Here is a 20,872-nt window from a genome sequence, read left to right as displayed (position 1 = left end):
CTACTTCAATCAGCATTCACATCATCAATAAACACTAGTGATCCAGTTTCACAGGCCCATGCTGTAACATTGTCTCCACCATGTTTAACCGATGATGCGATATGATTTATGAGCTCTCTCTATACTTTTCTCTGCCCATCTGTCTGGTACAAATTAGTCTTGGTCTCTCCAAAGTATACTTTTCACAGCTGTGCAGGCTCTTTCAGATGTTTTCTGGCAAACTCTTATTTGTCATTCTTGTTCGTGAGTGTAGTCAATGGTTTGCACCTTGTTGTAAACCCTTTGTGGCTACATTCATGAAGATATCTCTTGATTGCAGACACTGAATTTGCCTTAACTTGACTTACTTTGATGTGGTGAAGAAGATTTTCTTAACCAAGGAAAGAATTTGTGATCACCCACTTTAGTTTTCATTCGTTGGACCACATATTGCCAGTTTAAAAAAATAAAAATAAAAATCCAAGCCCATAAAACTGCATGTCAATCAATTTTCTGGTTACTGCTGAAACCCCTTGAATTGAAGCTGAAGGTCTGCACTTCAATCACATCAATGATTTCAACTCCACTGTAATGTTATACAGAGGAATAATTACAAATGCTGTGCCACTGTCCAAAAACACATGGACCTGACTGTATGATGTGGGCCTGTGGCTGTCAATCCCATCAATCGTGGGTGTGGTTGTCCTGAATTCAACTGCAGAAGGCAGCCCTTAGTTGAGCTTGTAAAAAAAATGTTTGCGGAGTAAGTGGTTGCTATTTTGTGCCAACATGAAAAACAGAATTCCGTTCACTTCGGGCATATTTGAGCATCAGGTGAAACTTTTGAGCGTTTTGTGAACAATTGTGAAACGTCATGCAAAAAGCACAAAATATATTAATTCGGCATACAAGCTGATGCATTCATCTGGCAGCCAGGTTTTCTTGTGTTTGCAATCCATCATTTCTCACTGAGGTTGGTGTTTGAAGCTTTTTTTATGGCTGCAGTCGACTTTGAACAGCTTGCTTTTTTTGTTTAACAAGATATCTCTCTAACCCTAAATATCCTATCATCTTCCTCCTCCCAGCATGATCGGTTAATTATAACAACACTCTGTGGTTACTCCTTTTTTATCGGTCTGTCCAATAGAAAGCATAGATTTGCCACAGTTCAAGCAGTCCATAGTTTCAAAATTGATTGCACTGATTACTCGAGTATTGAGTAGACTGGCATGAAAGCCAATGAAAGTGATCTGATTGCTGGTGGCAGACAGGGCTTGTAGCCAGCAGGAATGTTTGACTGCACTCATACCCGACAAGTCCAAGAAAAAATATAATTAAGTTAGACTTGTGTTGTCTAACTTTCATGCTCTGGGTCTGATGTTGCTGGAGTATGTTTAAGAAGATGGCCACATACTCAAGGGCTTATTGAGGTCAAACACCCAAGTTGTTATCAGTAACCATGAAACGCGTTTCGATGTATTATTGTCGCTATCGTCTTACTTCTTGGCACATGGTTATGAGCCATTGAGAAGGGAAAGATTCAGTGCAGCTGTCGAACTGTCAGAAATATGATCAGAAACACAATAGAGTGGAAAGAAGAGATATCCTCCTTCAAGAAATGAATGGATACTAGATGTCCAAGAAAAATATGAAATTGTTTTTTGGGGTTTTTTAAATCCTCCCTCAAAAATCCCCCTGTGAAAGCTTGTCCTGTCAAACATTTCACAGTGTATCATCCTTTAAAGAGAAGCTCATCCAAAAGGTGCTGTCACCTGCCTCTCATTCCTTGATTGTTTTTTTCCTCAAGCCTCCACTTTCGTCTTTACCCTGACAGTGCTTCCTTCTCAGTGGATCCATCCAAAATTCAATTATTTTTGAGGAGGGTTCAGGAAGAGAGATGGGGCACTCTCTCAACACTCTCGGGGTTCAGAGTTAGCCCCAAGGAATGCATCTCAGAGTCACGCGCAAACAGTTTCGCAAATCTATGACCGAGACTTTAACGCTTTAGTACAGCTCGCCAGATGGACTTTGAGATGATGATTTATACGGATCTCTAATTTTATATCTCTCTTGCTCTGTCACACACTTTTGGGAGTTCACATTGAGGGTCCCCTTTCCTTCTTCCTCAGCCATATCTGATGTTTCTTGATGACGTTCGTTTCTCTGTTACCCGGGAAACCAATGGGAACTAACAGGAAGAAGCAATTACGGACAAATTCGGATGACATAAATTCTTGTCCTGGTTATTGGGTAAAGATTTCAGATCTGTGGGCTGGAGCTTTGATTGAACTGAAGTGTAAAACTTGGACTCTTTGTCTGTGTTTGTTCATCCATTGCTGAGCGTTTCATCCTGGATTCAAACCTTGGCTCAGTCTGACGGCCATGTGTGTCAAAATTATACAATCATTACTCTTTTTCACAGGAATGCTGACTGGCAATTTTAAAGTGAAAGTCTGTCTGGTAGTTTATTTAAAACTGCCAAAGTGAAAGTCATGAAATGTGGTGCAGATTTAGACCACAGGCAAAGACATACTTCGTTATAACTTGGTGTGCATTCTTTCTTTTAAAATGACAAAATTTGTAAACTGGTCAAAGGATTTTAAGCATGGAGTTGCCAGGCAGGAGGAAAAGGGGAATACCTCTAGACATAGGGTGAGATGGAGACGGATGATCCGCTTTGGTGACCTCTACGGGGAGAAGCCAAAAGAAGCAGAAAATAAGGCACTGGTCTTGGCAGAGGATGTGCTCTCCGAGGCTTCTTGTAGTTCTCAAAAATTTTTACAAATAATACAATCGTTTAAAGGTAAAAAAAAAAATGCAGGATCTAATTTTAACTTTGTTCTTACCAAGGTCACTACGGGTGATTTGATTCACATAATGCCAAAAAGAAAAAAAATTCCCAAACATAACATGTGCTTACTCATTATGGACATACAGCCTCACTGCCTCTAGCCGTTACCCCTCTGTCCCCTACCTCCACTCGATAAATTGATATCTACTCTGCTTGGTGAGTTATTAACATTTCTATTTGTGAAAAACACTTTTCAGGCCCTTACACCCTTGGCTGACGCACACACACCCACAATCTCCCACCCACAGTCTGTGCTCTCTTCACTGAATTTTTCCATTTTAGATTATCTAATAACCTTGCCTTTCAAGCCTCCATGTTCCTGATATGTACCGTACCCAGGAAGTGAAAGAGAAAGAAGCGGTTATTTTTCAAATTCACATGTTTAATACCATAAACGTCATTGTTTGGTGCAGGAACCAGAAGAAAAATGGCTTTTAATGATCAAGGGCACACATGTGAATAAATAACAAGCAGCAAAAAGTGGTTGAGCAGCAAAAATGTATGCAACGGTTTTCATTAGCTGCCATTTGTGGTAAGAATAAAGCAGTTTTAAAACTGCATATTTGAATGGATGCTAAGTGACACATTGAGGCTACTGGCTATGTGCTTTGGGAAATGGGAATTTTTTATTAGTTAACCATCTAGCTACAATATGATGCCAAACTCATTTTATTTTCATGAGGGTGCCATGCTGTGAGAATTTTAAAAATGCTGAGGTCATTGAGTCAGACAAAACCACAGCAACCTATTTAAAGAGCTTGGCACATACCCAATCCCCAAGAGATTTTGGACAAGTCTGTCACATATTCATTCATTTCACCTCTCTGCACGATTCATTGAAGTATTAATACATTTTATGCAAATGTTTAACTCACTACAGGATTGTTCACATGTTGTTTCAACACCCCTTTGACAATTTTAGGAACATCATTTTGCTTAAAATTATATCAAAATGACTCCAAAAAAACGTGAGAACTACTGCCTGCATGTTAAAGTAGAAAACGACAGACTACATTTACAGAAATATTACTGAGGATGGGAATAATTTGCTTTTATGATTCCTGGAACACATTGTAATTATCACTTTTTCAACCTCATGATTTTGCCACAGAGCAATAAGCATTTTATAAGTATTGCATTCCCCGACCAACTGGTGATTGGTCAGGAAATACACAAAATCTTCATTGTGATTGCTTTGATTGCTAGCAAATTGCAGTGGTCATCCATAGTTTACGTGGAAGACACTGACTTGTCAGCAAACAATCACTATTAATCCTTGAGCTGTAGGGAAACCTGCAAAAATGCAACGCAAACAGCAAAATGTTCACCTTCAAATTAAAGGTTTTGCCTTACAGCTTCAAATATCAAGAGGTGCAACAATTATTTTGAAGGCAAATACTATAGTCCATATTTACAGTTTGCATTGTACTTTTAACAGTGTCATTGCTTGTTGCATTCAATTTTGCGCTTTCAATCTCCAGCAACCCCTTGTCAATTTCTTACATATCACATATTTGTTCCTAGCCACTGGTGGTTGCCAAGAGGTTCAAGAGGTTCACTGATCAGATTATAGGCCTGCATGAGTAGGGTCCTAGCATAGACAGTATATGTAGCTTCTAGGTCAGAAAAGTTCAAGTGCCTTAAAACTGCATTCCATCTAAAGGGTATAAGATGGGGATAGCTGTGGTTGCAAAATGGGTCAAATGTGACTGATGCACTATACAGTTTTTGGTCTTAGGAGTTTTTAGTGAACCATCAGGTAGAAAAACAGTTGCAAGGGAATCTAAGGACACACACAAACATACACACACAGGCACACATACAAACTGTCTTTAGGGGCAGGGATAGCTCAGTAGGTAAAGTGGTCGCCCCATGATCGGAAGGTCGGCGGTTCGAATCCACTTAACGGCTACCCTGAGGTACCCCTGAGCAAGGTACCGTCCCTACACACTGCTCCCCGGGCGCCTGCTTAGTGGGCTGCCCACTGCTTCACTGAGTGAATGGGTCAAATGCAGAGAAAAACAAGTAATTTCCCCATGGGGGTCAATAAAGTATCTATTATTATTATTTGCAGTCATGTCCAAGTCTTAGTCCCAGTCCCTGAGCTGACTGCTAACTAGATTCTTTATCCCGCCTGGCTGTCAAGGAAATAACTATGACATTAAATGAATGAAACTCTCTTTGGATATTCCAGGGCAAGGCTAAAGCGAGATCCTTCGGGAGCTACCGAGAAGAAGACGTGAAAGCAGAGGAGAGGTTGAGGGTTCTTGGAAGGCGACCATGAGAGGCGTCATGAGATGGTGCCAAGCAGTAAACAGAGATGTTAATGGCAGGTAACACTGGCTTTATATTTAGAATATCCCTAGTTTATGAAAGTAATTAACATCAGTCTAACTGAGTTATCTCAATAACTCTCTATACAACATCTCACCACTAAATTTTACAGCGTTAATAGATGTTGATTTATCAAAACAGAGACACCTGTCCAGACTGTCAAAGAGTTGTTTGTTGCTGCTTTTCAAGCTGTCTAAAAGTTTTAAATGAACTCTGATGGATATTGATTTATAACAAAATATTACAGTGATGATTCACAGACTGGTAAATTAATACTGATGATGCTTCTCTTTTGCTACATTGCAGATCATTAAGCACTCTTTGAAACAAGACTACCACCCTCAAAGCAGACTTTTCTTGTAAACGTGCTGTAGGGACTCCCAGATGTTACCGCGGTACATTGCTTAAGGTAAAGTGCCCCCTTTATACTATTAGAACAATTGCCAGTTAGCATCTGGCTCATTCTTTATTCTTAATGAGCATCCCCCCAGGAAGAGAAGGATGCGGTGACAGACCATGGAATGGCAATTAAATCAAGTCACTTGTAACGACAACTGGCAACATGAAGTGGGCTGCTCCTAAGTTCACCCAACTCTGAGGTGAGTGACTATAAGTGGGAAGGATACCGCTGATTGATATAGAACAGTGTATGTGAGAGGGTTATTTAAACTAGAACTTGGCACGACCAGCTAGAACTTATCAAACTTATCCTCTGATATTAATCAAAAGCAAATGTTACAGCTGGACTAGTATCAGCACAAACAGTGTCATCTTCACCTCCTCCAACTTACACATAACTTCATACAGTACTGCTACAGAGAGGCAGGGTCACAGCCAATTCAATTCAATTTTATTTATATAGAGCCAAGTCACAGTAATAGTCACCTCAAGGCACTTTATATTGCAAGAAAAAGATTCTATAACAATACAAAGAAAACCCCAACAATCAGACAACCCTCCTATGAGCAAGCACTTGGTGACAGTGGGAAGAAAAAAAACTTCTTTTTACCTCCAGCAGAACCAGGCTGAAAGGGTATCCGGTGTAACGTCTGCGTCAAACCAAACACGTGACGACCCCTTGGGAAATAAGGGAGCAACTGAAACTACTTTCCAAAAGCCACTTTAGCCATTTGTTATCATCAACTTAGCTCCTAGCGGCTAAGGCTAAAAATTAAACCGTAATATGAATGTGAGAGCTAGGCAGCAAGAAAATTAGTCCTGCCCATCTGTGATGTTAATAGACAGTGTTAATTTAACAGGATAGCACAATAGTTTTGTCTAGAATTGGTTATGCTTATTTTAAAGTCTGAAAAAATCGACTAGAGTGTTTTCGGTGCTTTCATTCAAATCCCGTTCTTGTCATTCAAATTCTGTTCTCTCCATTCTAATCCTGTTTTTTCATTCAAATTTTGTCATTTTCATTCTAATTCTGTTAATTTAGTTCAAAATCCGTTGTTGTCATTCTAATTCTGTTGTTTTCATTCAAATTTTGTTGATTTCTTTCAACTTCCGGTGTTTTCTTTCAACTTCCAGTGTTTTCATTCAAATTCCGTTCTTTTCATTCTAAATCAGTTGTGTTCATTCTAATTATGTTGTTTCCATTCAAATTTCTGTGTTTCATTCTAATTCTGTTGTTTTCATTCGAAAGCCGTTGTTTTCCTACTAATCCAGTTCTTTTCATTCAAATTCCGTTCTTGTCATTCAAATTCTGTTCTCTCCATTCTAATCCTGTTTTTTCATTCAAATGTTGTTATTTTCATTCTAATTCTGTTAATTTAGTTCAAATTCCGTTGTTGTCATTCTAATTCTGTTGTTCTCATTCAAATTCCATTCTCTTCATTCTAATCCTGTTTTTTCATTGAAATTTTGTTGTTTTCATTCTAGTTAAGTTCTTTTCATTCTAAATCAGTTGTGTTCATTCAAATTCAGTTGTTCTTCTTCAAATTTCTGTGTTTCATTCAAATTCTGGTGTTTTCATTCTAATTCCGTTCTTTTCATTCTAATTCTGTTGTTTTTGTTCAAAAGCCGTTGTTTTCATTCAAATTCCATTCTTGTCATTCTAATCCTGGTTTTTCATTCAAATTTTGTTATTTTCAGTCTAATTCTGTTAATTTAGTTCAAAATCCGTTGTTGTCATTCTAATTCTGTTGTTTTTGTTCAAAAGCCGTTGTTTTCCTTCTAATCGAGTTCTTTTCATTCAAATTCCGTTGTTCTCATTCTAATTCTGTTTTTCTCATTCAAATTCGGTTGTTCTTCTTCAAATTCCTGTGTTTTCATTCAAATTCCGTTGTTGTCATTCTAATTCTGTTGTTTTCGTTCAAAATCCATTGTTTTCCTACTAATCCAGTTCTTTTCATTCAAATTCCAGCAACTAGAGACAAACAGTGGCAGCCTATTTTACTGAGGATTTTCACTGATAGAGATATCAAGTTCAAATTCAAGTCTTTTGACAGCCCTGCAAACAATTACCAACTACAAAGTAATGAGCAACAACCAAATAACTTGTACTCATCACTTGATAAGGCTTCACAACCGAGCCACGAAAGAAGCTGAAGGACCTTCAGTTAAAATATAAAACTATCCATGCTAGCTTCAATAGTTTTATATATGCAGCTACTCAAGCTAGCATGAGTTTGGGTAGCTTCATATAAAACAAGGTAATTATTCACTTCTCAGCTTCTCCATTTTGATGTCATGATAAGGAACATTAGCCACCTCATCACAAAGAGTGCACAGCAAAGCAACGGATCCGCAATTCAGTCTGGCAATGCTTGACAAACTGCCTTTCAAATTGAATGAGAAACGAGAGCAGCGAAGCCTAGAACATACAAGTGAGTCCAGCCTCAGAGCAGCTATGTGAGATTCTCTCTTTCAATTGACTTGGATTAGCTCGTTGCCAGAATTACGTGTAATAAAATCCAGTTATAAATTTGAGATTCGCCTCAAAGGGCAGCTTGCGACAGTCGCTTCTTCCGAACAACCCGCGAAAACCTTATGCTGCGGGGTTATCTGAAGTTTAACTTTAGCCATGTCTAACTATAGAAACACGTGTACTTCAGAGAAATGCTAAATAACATGAAAATTCCTCAAGCTTAGGTGGAAACTTCCCATAGCAGCGATTAGATATTCGCAGGCTGAAACGCTTCTTCTTTATCTCCCTCACACACAACCTTGAACACACATTTTTACTCAGCACCTAAATTTAAATCTGTGACACTGAGACTGATCTGCTGCTGAACCGATGAGTCTCTAGCTAACTCTACAGTATGTTAATGCTATTCATTGGAAAGCATCAAAGTCTTAGTTCTTCAAGCTGCCCTGACTTTAAGCTAAAAGGAAAAAAAGAAAACGTACTGCACATTTTACATCATGAAAACGATGCCACTACATAGTTCTACTACAGCACATCTTTGGAGCAGAGTTTTACAGATTAAAGAGAAATATTAATAGCAATCAATGAGATGCCTAACGTAAGTGTTCTTAACCAATACATATGTAAAAAAGAAGAACTAAAATGGCAACTAATGCCTCGGCAGATTCTGTAGTTTGCCAAATCACTTCAGTGGAATTGTCTCGTCTAAGCAGCAGAACCATAGGCTTATTTAAAGGGGAATGAAAGAGGATTGTCAGACTATTAACACAAGTTAATAAATGCCTACCCTACAGCAACTATAATCATTAAGGCTGCTAAACATTTATCTTTCAGCTTTTTTAAATCAAATCAGTCAGTCGGAAGAATCAACTTGAGCCAAAAGCAGAGCACAATCCAGCCAACAGCAAGAAAACAAAACAAAGCCTTTGAACAAATAATCAAAGTCTTTCTTCTAGCAAAGAATGTGTTTCAAATTGTACAGCCAATTGATCTGACTGTGTATAGAGGCTGTGTACTGCTTGAAAGTACTTTGACTTTCATCGTTGACGGATGCACCGTGCAAAGGATAATAATTGATGTGAAGATACACCGCACGTGGCTTTGAAATTATTTGATTAGAATAGTCAGTATACAGTATGTCTGCTTTAATGGTTAAATGTATAGCAATGCAGACACCTTAGGGGACTGGTGCTCAGCAAATGTTTATTTTCATATAAGTTAGTATCATATATAACCACACAAACCCAAACGTGAAAGCAATTTGTCTTGAGTGCACCTTTCTCTAAAAATGTCCCTCTCGCATCTGAAACAAACAGCCCCGAGAGCAAAAATAAACTTAAGAGCTAAGGCGAGCAGACATGCTGTAGCTACCACAGAGCTGAGCGGCACAATGCAAATAAGCTTTCACACCATAACAGACGACCCACATCTCCATGCTAGGCAGCCGAGATTCAATATCGGAGGACAAGGAGTGCTGCGTCCCCAGGCCCTTCTTGCAAAGTGGCCCATAAATCAAGAACCCTGTTGAGAGCTGGTCTCTGTGGGTCTTGTCCAGGATTCGGGAAAAAGAGCACAGCTCTGGCTCCAGTAATCCACCCCCCCCCCCCCCCAAACAGCTTTAATGCAACAGATGGCCTTTGCAGCATAAAATTATGACTATCATTAGCCAACCTGGGGACCAGATTATTACTGCAATTGTTTTGTTCAGATATATAGATGATGCTGCCCAGCCACAGCTACAACTGGATTGGGTTTAACTGTAAATACCAATTAATGATTGTTTTTAAATTTCAGACCTCACATAATACAGTAGTACATGCAAGAACACTGAGAAAATCATAAGAGGTAACTTGAAAATTAGCTTAGTATACCTTCCTTGCACCAACTATTATTTAAGCCTTGCTGACATCAACATTAGAGGAGAAAGTGCTGAGCTGTGCAACATTGCAGCTTCGCTTGGCTCATCTTTTGCCAGAAAGTACTACATGTATTGGAGGTATGTTATTGTGTCATGAAAATGTGTAATATTTGCATAGCAATCAAACTGAGGATAGTACGATTGCTATTTCATGCAAAGTGGTCAATACTAACACATATTTTATTAATGTCACAAAATGCTGAGAAAGATTTTAAAAACAGACATTGTAACATATAGCATGTTACAATGTCTGTTTTTAATAATCCCAAATCAGTTTTTATTTGTTGCCCTGTGACAGACTGGCGACCTGTCCGGCCCAGGGTGTACCCTGCCTCTCACTCCAAGGCTCCAGCGCCCCCCGACCCTGAAAAAGGATAAGCGGAAGCAAATAGATGGATGGATCAAACTTGTTGTTCTTGTCCATTAATTTTGTAGCACCAATAGTGAAGGGCATTTGGCAGGACTTCCAATTATTATGCATGCTGTGTGACTTGGTTTAATCACAGTTCTATAACTTTTGTTCAGTTAAAAAAGTGAAACCCCCCTCACAACATTTCAACTGACTTAATTAGCACTTTAACTTTCATTAAGTGCTACATATTGTGTGCAATAAAAATATTTTCATTCTAAGGAGATAAGGTCATTACCTTAAATTAAGGTAATCAGAATTCTGCCAGTTTTATACAATCAGATTCATACGTTTTTGGATAACGATGGGGTTTTGTTTCCCCCTTTTTTAATGTTACCTCTAGGGCCCGTCACAGTGAATTTTAAAATCGTGCATTCAATACGCAATTTCAGTAAAGACTTCAAACTTTCATTCAAGAGGTTTAACAAAACTATAGCATTGACTAGGAATTGGCACCATACACAGTCCACTGTTTTGAGAAGCTCAAAATTAACTGAACAACTGACTGACGAGTTTCATCTCCCGGTGAGGCCTGGATGTGGAGTTCGTTTCAAGTGTTGAACTGTTAGATGTTCCCTTGAGCAATCAGTATGAGGTAAAAAGCGATGCAACCATCTGTTGCATTCATAGAAATAAGGCAGGACCAAAAGACCTGAAAGACCCTGGAAGATTGCAGAATTCTTTCACTGGTTAAGAAAAAACCCCTCAAAACATCCAACCAAAACCAAGAAGCACAATATTTTAAAAATACAATAAGTCTCACTGTATATAATAACTCACGTGGAGGTATTCTGAGATTGGCCATCAAACTTCATATGGCTATGAATAGTTTGTTGTAGGAAAACAAAAGAAACTGTCCCTACTATGATTGGTGACACTCTAAGGTTACACTGTGGACACAACAAGAAGAAGATTCTCTGGACAGCTCTTGTCACAGATGTATGTGACACATTTTGTCAGTATTTACATATGAATGTGCGATATGGGAGGTTACTATAACCTTATCATTTAATAGTGGTCAGTGGCTAAGTTCATCCTTGGCTTCATGGGGACATTCATGCAAAATGTTAAGAAATTCCCCCAAAGTATTCATGAGAATGGAAACTGAGAACCTGGACACATAACACTATGGAGGCCAAAAAATAGAAGCTACAATAGAGTTGAATAACTCTTTCATTTGTTACAAAGCACTTTATACTGTAAGCCATGTGATAAGCCTTCAGCCTCAAATAATACTAAACCTGGATTTCATGGATTGAGTTTCATCTTCTTACCTGTATGTGTAAGACACACACACACACACGCATGCACGCACGCGCACTGCAGTTTTTGACTCAACATTAACTCTGGCTGTGTGTGAAATTACCCTTTCAGCAGGGGTTACATTGGGATTTGTGAGAAAGGGGAACCCTAGTCTAGTGGGCTTGATGCTCAAGGACCCACTGCACACAGTGAAAGTGGGGGCTAATTCTTTAAAAGAAAGTAGGTCCACTAAAAATTACACACATTGTGTTCTGTGGATGTGCATTGTCCAGAATAACAAAGACGCCGTTTCAGACACAGTCTCTAAACACCAATTTACAAGTTACAAAGAAAAATTCCACGGCGTTAAAATCTCAGAGTCAGACGTGCCAAATTATCAGATGATAATATATTTTACTTGAGTGTAAGTGTATTCTTAATTACTTTTAAGGAAAAAGGCCAACCTACATAAGCCAATCATTTCTACTCATTTATATTTCGTGATTTGCTTTTTTTGTCGTATTTTTTAATTAACATCTACATACAATTGATGGTTTGGGAAACACTGATAATACTGTCATACATAAGTAGAAGAAAATGAATCTTTGCACTGACCCAACAAAGAATCAGTGCAGCAAATTATGGGTTCAGTGTAATTAATTGTGTTTTCATTATTAGACAGATTTTCTGTAGCTTTATTTTTTTATTCACTTCAGTGATTAGATGAGTTCTGTGCTCGCAGTAATGAAAGTACTGCAAATATTGCATTTAAGCAGCATAACAGGAAAACTCCCTGTAATAACCCACTTAATATACCAGAAAAAAAGGAAGGAGAAAAAAACAGCCCTGCTGGTGCAGGATTCGTCGTCAGCATGACTGCTTTGTTCCCAGTGTTTTCACTGAAAACATGAATTTCTAACAGCTCAGTTGTTTGCTGTGCAGAACATCATCGAGACAGATAAAATTCTGTAAGATCCCAACACAAAGTCCGATGATTTAAATAATCAATCTGAAGTACAGTAACGTACGAGAGTCTTGAGTCATCCCCGATTTCTTTATATTTTGCTTCCAAGAAGCCAAACTGTCTTGTCTTTTTTGGTGGTCTTAAAAATGGTTTTCCAGGCTTTCTGAAGGTCTTTCAAAGTTTTTCTTTGGCCATTAGCTGCTTTTCTACTCACTTTCAGCTCAGTCTTTGTGCCTGATCATTTTCAGAGGAATGTTTGTTGTTTGTTAAGCCACTTAACCTAGATCTATGATTAATTCAAGCATAAAACAGACACTTAACTCAATGAATCATTGATATGTCTACACATGACAGACAACTTAGCACAGAATTAAATTTAAATATCATCTTTATGCACTTTGTTATTAGTTGCCTGTTGCAAAAACACATCTTATGTTCCCATTTACTTTAGTTGAATCTATGAACGATGCAAAAGACGATAACACGGATTGACAGCGTCAGGACAAAATCCAGCAAAGACCTGAGACAGGACCAAGGATGTGCATCTAGCCCTTCAGTTGATCCATTTACTGCTCACAGTACATGGGTCCTTATGAAAATTCAAAAGCATTTCTGAAACATGGGAAACGGGACAGGTTGAGGTATTGCAAATTACACAAGAACTGGACTGAAACCCAAAAACTATTCCTGAAGACTACTTAAAGAAATGACAAGAAAGCTTCTTTCAGTTCAACCTGTGTTATGGAATAAAGGTGGTCATACCAAATATTGACGTTCAAGCTCATTACAATTACAAAAACTGTGTTTTTGCCTCAACACAGTAACACTGATTCCTATTTTCCTAGCAAAATACAAAGAAATGAAGACGTTTGCACAGCACTGGATTGATAGTCACACACATCTGAGTAACTAGAGGTGTTTTAAAAAAGAAATCCCCCCAAAAATCGGGTGACATTCTGTATTTGTTTGTTGTGGTACGAGTGGCTTTGTAATGGTAAAATAATGAAGGAAACAGAGCTGATCTCTGGCATGTCAGGAACTCAGCTCCAGTGGGTTTGACCCAGTTTAACCCGATCCTTTAATTACTTTTATATAACAAACACTCAGTGGTTTAATTAATAGTATGAATGCCATGTTGTGAGCTCAGCGGCAGGTGTAATATCACATCATGATGTTTAATGTAACAACATTGTAGCGCTGGAATTTTACACTTAAAAATGAATAACCTCAACACAAAGCTAAAAACACCCGAATTGATCCGAAGAAAGTTCACCGCGCACGTGTTGCCCTCAGCTTGACATATCGGTTTAAAATTAGCTGTAAATACAATGTTGCCCCGGGTCTCATGTGAAGTGGCTAATGAAGAACTGCTAATGAAGCGCTCCTTGATTTCACTCACTGTTAATCCCTAGACGTAGCTGTTCTATTTAAGCTCCCGCCTGGCTCAGAGGGGAGAATTTGGCGCAAACACTCTCAGCGTTCCTACCGAGGGGTAGCCATGTGTGCATTTACACGGAGTATGCAAATAGGCCACGGCTCCCACTCGAGTAGCTGCTGTATATTATAGCATGAGTATTTTCTTTCGTTGCTGCTGTTGCTGAGACCGTCCTAAATTGGTTTGTAAAAATGCTCTGAATATCTCGACACCAGCCACTTAGAGTGCAGGTCAAAATGTGAATACAGATTGCTAGTTGTGATAGTGTTTTGATAACATTAAAGAGCCATTTCTCTTCTGGTATGCATTTATCCTGCAAAATAATGCAGCCTGGCTTCCTTTTTTTCTCCTCCCAACTGGCATCCTGTACGACTTTTTTGTTTTTATCGCCACACCAATGTATGGAGTGTCACAACAAAGCCTTCATGAATGAGTAAGCACAGATCCTATGAAGAGACGAAGGGAAATGGGAGGAAAAATTGCTCATTTTGCTTCCCTTGGCATGCAATTTCCATCCTCTATCCACATCTCTCTAAAAGCTATCTAAAACACATCAACTTCATCTTTCTAGGCTGGATGGGTCTCAGAGGATCACCTCCAGACATGGCGCGATGACAGTGGGGCTGAAAAGAAAGGATGAAAATGATAATTCTGTTCTCTTGCTTATAGCAATAGGCTTCTCATTCTAGTGCTGATTAAAAAGTGGGGGGAAAAACATTCATTTTCGACGTCAGTTGCCTCTAGCAAAGAAAAATACCGTATATTGAGGTAACTGATCACGCCTCGGATGGCCGTTTCATCAGAGAAAGTGCAACACGACTATTTCGCTGCCTTCTTTCCATTTTACCCATGTAACAATTGACCAGCACAACATTTTAGCTCGGGGGCATGCTACACTGTGGCTGACCCCAAGTTCTTTTATTTTCTGCTGTAACAAATGGGGAAATAAACACTTTCAGATTTCATTTGATTCGGGTCAGCTTTATTCTTTGATTCCGCCCCCACCACCATTGATAGAAGCACACAAATGCAGGACAGCCTCATGTGTATATGTGTGGGATTTTTTTTAAGAGCAATGCAAAGAGACAGCTAGAGATGATGCCATTACCATCCTTTTATTGAGGCATTTTTCTGTTCGAAATGCAGAAAGTAAATAAAGCTAGCATGGCAGAGGCAGACACTCAGCTCAATTCACATCCACGCATGAAGGCATTCAGATAAAGGTCTAAAAAAGAAAAAAATGGGTGGCCATGAAAATGATTTGCAAGCAAGTCCATTGTTTATGACACCTCTCTGCTGAGTAACAGCAGGAAAGGGCGCGCCCAGGGCTCAACTGCCATGAAGTGAATGCGGGACCCAATTCTGAAGACCATTTATTTTTCCATACAGCCTGGTCTGCCATCCTCATGCGACTGTGGACTCAAAGGGTGATTTTCTTTGCATGAAAACTATTTGGAGACAAAAACGAGAGCACTGCACACTACTTCTGTCAAACTCTTTGATCTGGCCTCGCGTAACCTACATGATGACGGTTACTCAACCGTATAAAATGATGCCAACCATCGACTGCTGTGCTCCAGAACAGATGTAGCAGAACTGCGATCCACCAGCCAGGTGATGACAAATATTATGTCGTAGGACAGTGTTTTTGTTTTTTTTTAAATTACAGTAAGTAGTAAACAGTTACTCTGTAAAATTTCACAAATCAAAAGATTTGGATTTGCAGATTTCAAGTATAAAACCAAGAAATTCTGCTCACTGATTTTCCAGCATCAACTATTATGATCCAAACCAAGGGCACCAAACTACATCACTACATAATAAGCTGGAACCCATCAAAACCTGTCATCCTCATTTCCAGCTCATTATTTTTCATTCTTGGGTTGCACTCAAGCAGGTCTGCATGAATAACATTTAAAAGTATTAGATCTTTCTCTAATACTGGGCCTTGATGCCGCCCCTCAGTTCTAACTGTCTATAGCAGGCCTTTGTAGCTCCCACTCCTCACCACTTATAGGGACCATTTTAATGGTGGTTGCACAGCCATGCTGCCATTTATAGTGGCGCTGAGCACGTGCTCACTGCAGTATTCTGCCAAATGATAGGTGTCAGTCACCAAGTACAAGAGTAGAAGACATCAAAACTGGAAGAAAAGAAATTGAAGAGGTTTTTTTGTTGTGGAGGTTTTCGCCAGAAAGTCTCCTTTTGAGTTGAATTTAAGATTCTGCGCTGATACATCATTGCAGTGGCGGTAACAACTGACACAACTATACACATGATGTTACAAAGGTTGAATCTACGTAAGAGCATCTAAAACAGGGGTGTCAAACTCAAATACACAGTGGGCCAAAATTCAAAACTGAAACAAAGTCGCGGGCTAACGTTAATATTTATTGAAACATATTTATTCCTCCAGATATAAGAATGAATCTTTTCTTATGGACTCAAACACGTTTTGCTGAAAAACTGAATATCGAACAAGCAAAGCTTAATACTAAACAATATATATATTAGCTGTATAATACCAGTAGGCCAGCTCTGATAGTAATTTGGTATGGCTTCGCGGGCCAAATGTAATTAGGCTGCGGACCAAATTTGGCCCGCGGGCCAGAGTTTGACACCTATGATCTAAAACGACATCTTAGCTCGACTTCACCACCAGATGTAACACCACTTTCGGTGCGCAATGCCATCCACCAGTGCAAAAACGGTCTCTAGGGTTTAAACAGCCCAAATTGTGCGCCTGAGATTAGTGTATTAGGTAGATGCACTCTCTCTGACATCATACAGAGCCAAGAGTATTAAAAACTGTCTTAAAATGAGCATTTAGAGCAGTCGGAAATCTGATCCTCTGGCTGAGATTACAGAAGTTAAGGAAACCGATAATATGCCCCCTTTAATGAACTTCCCATTTACAAAATTAGTAAAACATGTTAAAAAAAAGTTTTCTCAACCAGTCACTCTGCTGTTATTCTAAGGAAGATGTTTATTTGATTGAAGCCCACCCACAAGTAGAACCGAGCAATGAACAAATCTTAAGGCTTCCAGTGACTGTATTTATCAAGCACAGACACAGTCAAAATCACAACTATTTGGGGTATAAAAGGTCTAAAAAGACAATATAAGGTCAATGGGAGTTCTGATGATGCCGCAGTCCATCTCCAAGCTGCTATGACCTCATTCGCACTGCAAACCTTCATCGCTGAGAACCGGTGACTGTCACTGCATGCTCTAATTTTATCTCTGTTTAACGAATATACTAATTAACTAACATATTAATCAAGCCGTTGTGCATGAAACCAATATATTTGGCCTCGATACTGCAATAAAATTACAGATACTAGCTCTCGTGGCTGATTTCTTTCTAAGCACATTAGTTGAATTAATCTGCAAAAAGCTCCATGGTTTCAGAAAAAATTTCCAAACAAGGAAATCAAGTATCTCCAAATAATTTCCATTATGGAAAGAGGAGACATCATATAGAGTTATTACATTATATAGAGATACTTTAAGGCCTTTATATGTAAAGTAGATACTACCAGTTTTTACTGTCCCTCAAGTTCACAAACCAAATTAGCCACATCTAACTGCTTCAAAGGCAGATTTTCTCTTGTAGTCACAAGTCATGATTCTTCTTGAAATGGGCGAAGCACCATGCCCAGACACTCTGTTATTTACCTGATCTACCATACTTGTCAATTCACGACGTGACGGCAGCAACAAAAATAAATAGCTCTGAATCAGATCGATGCCCAATGATTGCGACGGAAAATGGAACAAGGCGCGGGGAAAGAGGAATCTCATCTCGAGGGGAATTGGATTTTGAGAAAGATTTAACCGAGGGCTCGTCTGTTATGCATGTAGCCCACATCTTCTTGGATTCCACAGCAGCTAATAACTTTAGCAGGAATGGAAGGTTGTTCGAGCTCCAGCTGTGATATTTGAACGTATGCGCGCAGTCGCACGCGGGCATAAATACGCAAGCTGGATCGCCTCTCAGTATTTCCATTTCCCCTTGAGTCCTATTAATGTCATTTAGCAGCCATGATTGAGGTGGCCCACTCTCAGCTTCCACACCAGCATTCCTGCTCACAAATCCTCATCAATTGCTCCAATCAGTCTTACCACAGAGCCAATACTCTACAGTGAGACAACTCTTATTTCCCACCGCATTAATGAACTCTTTCATTTGAAAGCCTTTGACTGTCTGCCTCTTGATTGCAAAGCCAAGGCCAATAGGCCTCGGTGACAGCTCCTTGAAAATTAAAAGTATCAATCAAGACGGGAAGGGGAGGGGGGAAAAAGTTGTAATGGTTTCAGATTCTCCTGTCGAGCAGAGAGAGAAGGGGAAGCTAAATGGGATCAGGTGGCATTTCAAAATGCATGTTGGGGCTCGTTTTACCTCGTTTTATTGCTAGATGGGTGGTACTTGCAGGATAAGGGTTAAAAATGTTAGATAAGATAATTAAACATGTTAAAGGTTCATTTTTATGAATCAGTGGGATGTAAATCCAATTATTTGTACTGAAAAACTCATGTTCGCTGTTGTCTGTGCACCTTGAATCGGTTGACCTGGTAATTCAGCCCTGATGAAGGATTCCAAGTAATGAAAACAACATCTTCAATCACTTCATTACCATATCCTTTAAAGCTACACTTGATTCGTCAGAAGAGGAGTTCAGTGCTGCTGGGTAAACTTGACCAGCATTTTTTTTAAAAAAGGAGAAAAAAGTGCTAACGCTGGATGACATAATCTCCGTCTAAATCAATTTCGGTGTGAAAGCACTTGACTCAGCTCAATATGTAGCTGCAGGGCTTCTGTTAAGTGGCTGCTGCCACTTACCTATTAATTCATGTGCTACCGGTTGCGCTCGTGGTCAAGATTAACCCGATATGTCGGGATTTAAAAATAATAATAATAAAATAATACCACAAGGCAAAGGAAGACATGTGCCAGAGCGTTTAGGAGAAACTGAAGGGGAAAGATTATGAACAAATCATGATGCAAGGAGGTTTTGGAGCAAGCAATGATGCTGTTAACAGAATTAGAAAATGCCTTTGCAAGACTGAGGAGCTGTCTGCGGGCTATGGCGTGCTATGGTTTTGCAAAAAAAGAAAAAGAAAAAGAAAAAAAAGCATGGCTGCAGCAGTTGTTACTTGATGGGAAAAAAATGGTGACATACAGCTTGTAAGGCTACAGAGCCTTCTGTCACTCATGTGTAGGGAGTGATGAGGGAGTATGGATTTTATGCATTTCTTTTTTTACGCCAGCATCTGTTCTAACTTTTACATCAGTATCACTTTCCTGATTCTCAAATATGTTCAGTGGGTAAAAGCCAAACCACCACGACCAGCTCCACTCTGGTCAGAGCCAGACTGGAGCTTCAGACATTCATCTGGACAACCATAAACCATCATCCATCCACCCAGAGGAGGGAAGCAGGCAAAAGGAGGAGAAGCACAGAGAGAGCTGACTTGCCAAGCAACCACTCAGCAGAAATAATGTGAAATATAACTACGGCTGGGTTCTACTCCCATCCCTCCTCACTCTGGCACACGTTATTTCCCCCCTCCACCAACACACGATCGTGCTCTCTTACTTTCACAGGCGCACGTACACAAAACACGCACGCATGCTGACGCACCGGAGAGATGTGCAAATGCGCACAGTGTTACACAATTAACGTCGAGAAGGAGGAGGGGAAAAGAGAGAGAAGAAGAATGCGTAAAAAGAACAGTTGGTGTGCGCTGACGGACTAATCCGCTCGGATAGTTACGTTTTGAATGAAGGATACAGAAGAAGACTTTCAGCGGTCCACTTCTACTGCCGTACTGCAGCCGTGAACAGCTCCACACAACAGAGGAGGCTCTAAAGATAAAAAAAAATAAAATAAAAAAAGGAGCCTCTGGGATTTACGCGTAACAGCGGGACAAATGCGTTCTATCCAAAAATGCGCATTTAAGCGCTGCGTGTTGGGATTCCGTTTATTAAAGGTGGTAGATAGTCAGGAGGATCGTGTGCGCGCACAGAACATGAAAATGTCAGTGACAAAAACGAATCGTGGGTTTAAACAGATCCACGGGGGGCAGCATGGTCCAACTTTGGCCAAAGAAACAATTGCATTTAACTTACCAACAAGCAGTTTCCAAATGATGGCGTACACTTTGTGGTTAGTTCTAATAGCCCCACACCATCACGGTGTATCCGAATCTGCTCCGGTCGACAGAGTAAAGCAGAAAGGGTTTAAAAAAAAATAGAATACAATAAGGAATTCCAGGAGAGAGATAGTCCACTTCTCCAAAAAGAAAAAAAAGAAAAACGCAGTGTCTGTCCCCAAATTACATATTGCCAGTCCTCGCTGGCGCAAATTGGAGCGCAAAAATAAAACCAAAAAAAGAAAAGAAAAAACAAAAACACCTGCAGCCGGTCGCTTTCAAACAGCAGGAAAGAAGAAAATCATGACAGTGATTGGAAGAATGTTCGACGGAAATCAATCAAGGGCAAGATCGGGAGAGGCAATTAGTCTGGTTATCCTGTTAAATCAGCTGCACGGCGGCTCACGGCCACGGAAGCCCGGCAGGTGAGCTTTCAGCTTTAAGCACGACTGCGCGAGAGCGAATTTCCAAAGTGATGTGCAGAAAAAAGGCACACCAGAAGCCTCCTCTCTCTCTCTCTCTCTCTCTCTCTCAGTGCCGCTGTACCGACACCAGATGCGTCAAGTGAGGACAATTGAACCCAAGCAGCACAGGACACGACGAGATTTCCCTTCAACATAAAAGTTGAGCGCGCACTGGCGGTTAAAAAAAGAAGAAGGGCTGGCTGAATGACCCACGTGGGTCTAAGTAAGAATTGTGGGGTGTAGCTAAA

The 20,872-nt window shown here is 39.8% G+C and overlaps 1 protein-coding gene across 2 annotated transcripts in view; it reads right to left on the bottom strand.

Moving 5' to 3' along the window:
- LOC101468878 (interleukin-1 receptor accessory protein-like 1-B) overlaps positions 1-20,627 on the bottom strand; it is a 336,508-nt gene extending 315,881 nt beyond the window's left edge. For both annotated transcript variants that reach the window (XM_014413138.3, XM_014413139.3), the window contains exon 1: positions 20,138-20,627. The gene's annotated coding sequence lies outside the window, so the exon portion shown is untranslated. The remainder of the gene's footprint in view (positions 1-20,137) is intronic.
- Positions 20,628-20,872: the final 245 nt, after the last annotated feature.

The sequence above is a fragment of the Maylandia zebra genome, linkage group LG23 (assembly GCF_041146795.1).
Source record: "Maylandia zebra isolate NMK-2024a linkage group LG23, Mzebra_GT3a, whole genome shotgun sequence".
Taxonomy (NCBI): Eukaryota; Metazoa; Chordata; class Actinopteri; order Cichliformes; family Cichlidae; genus Maylandia; species Maylandia zebra.
Note: the sequence above shows the minus strand (reverse complement) of the source record. Positions and strands in the feature narration are given on the sequence as shown.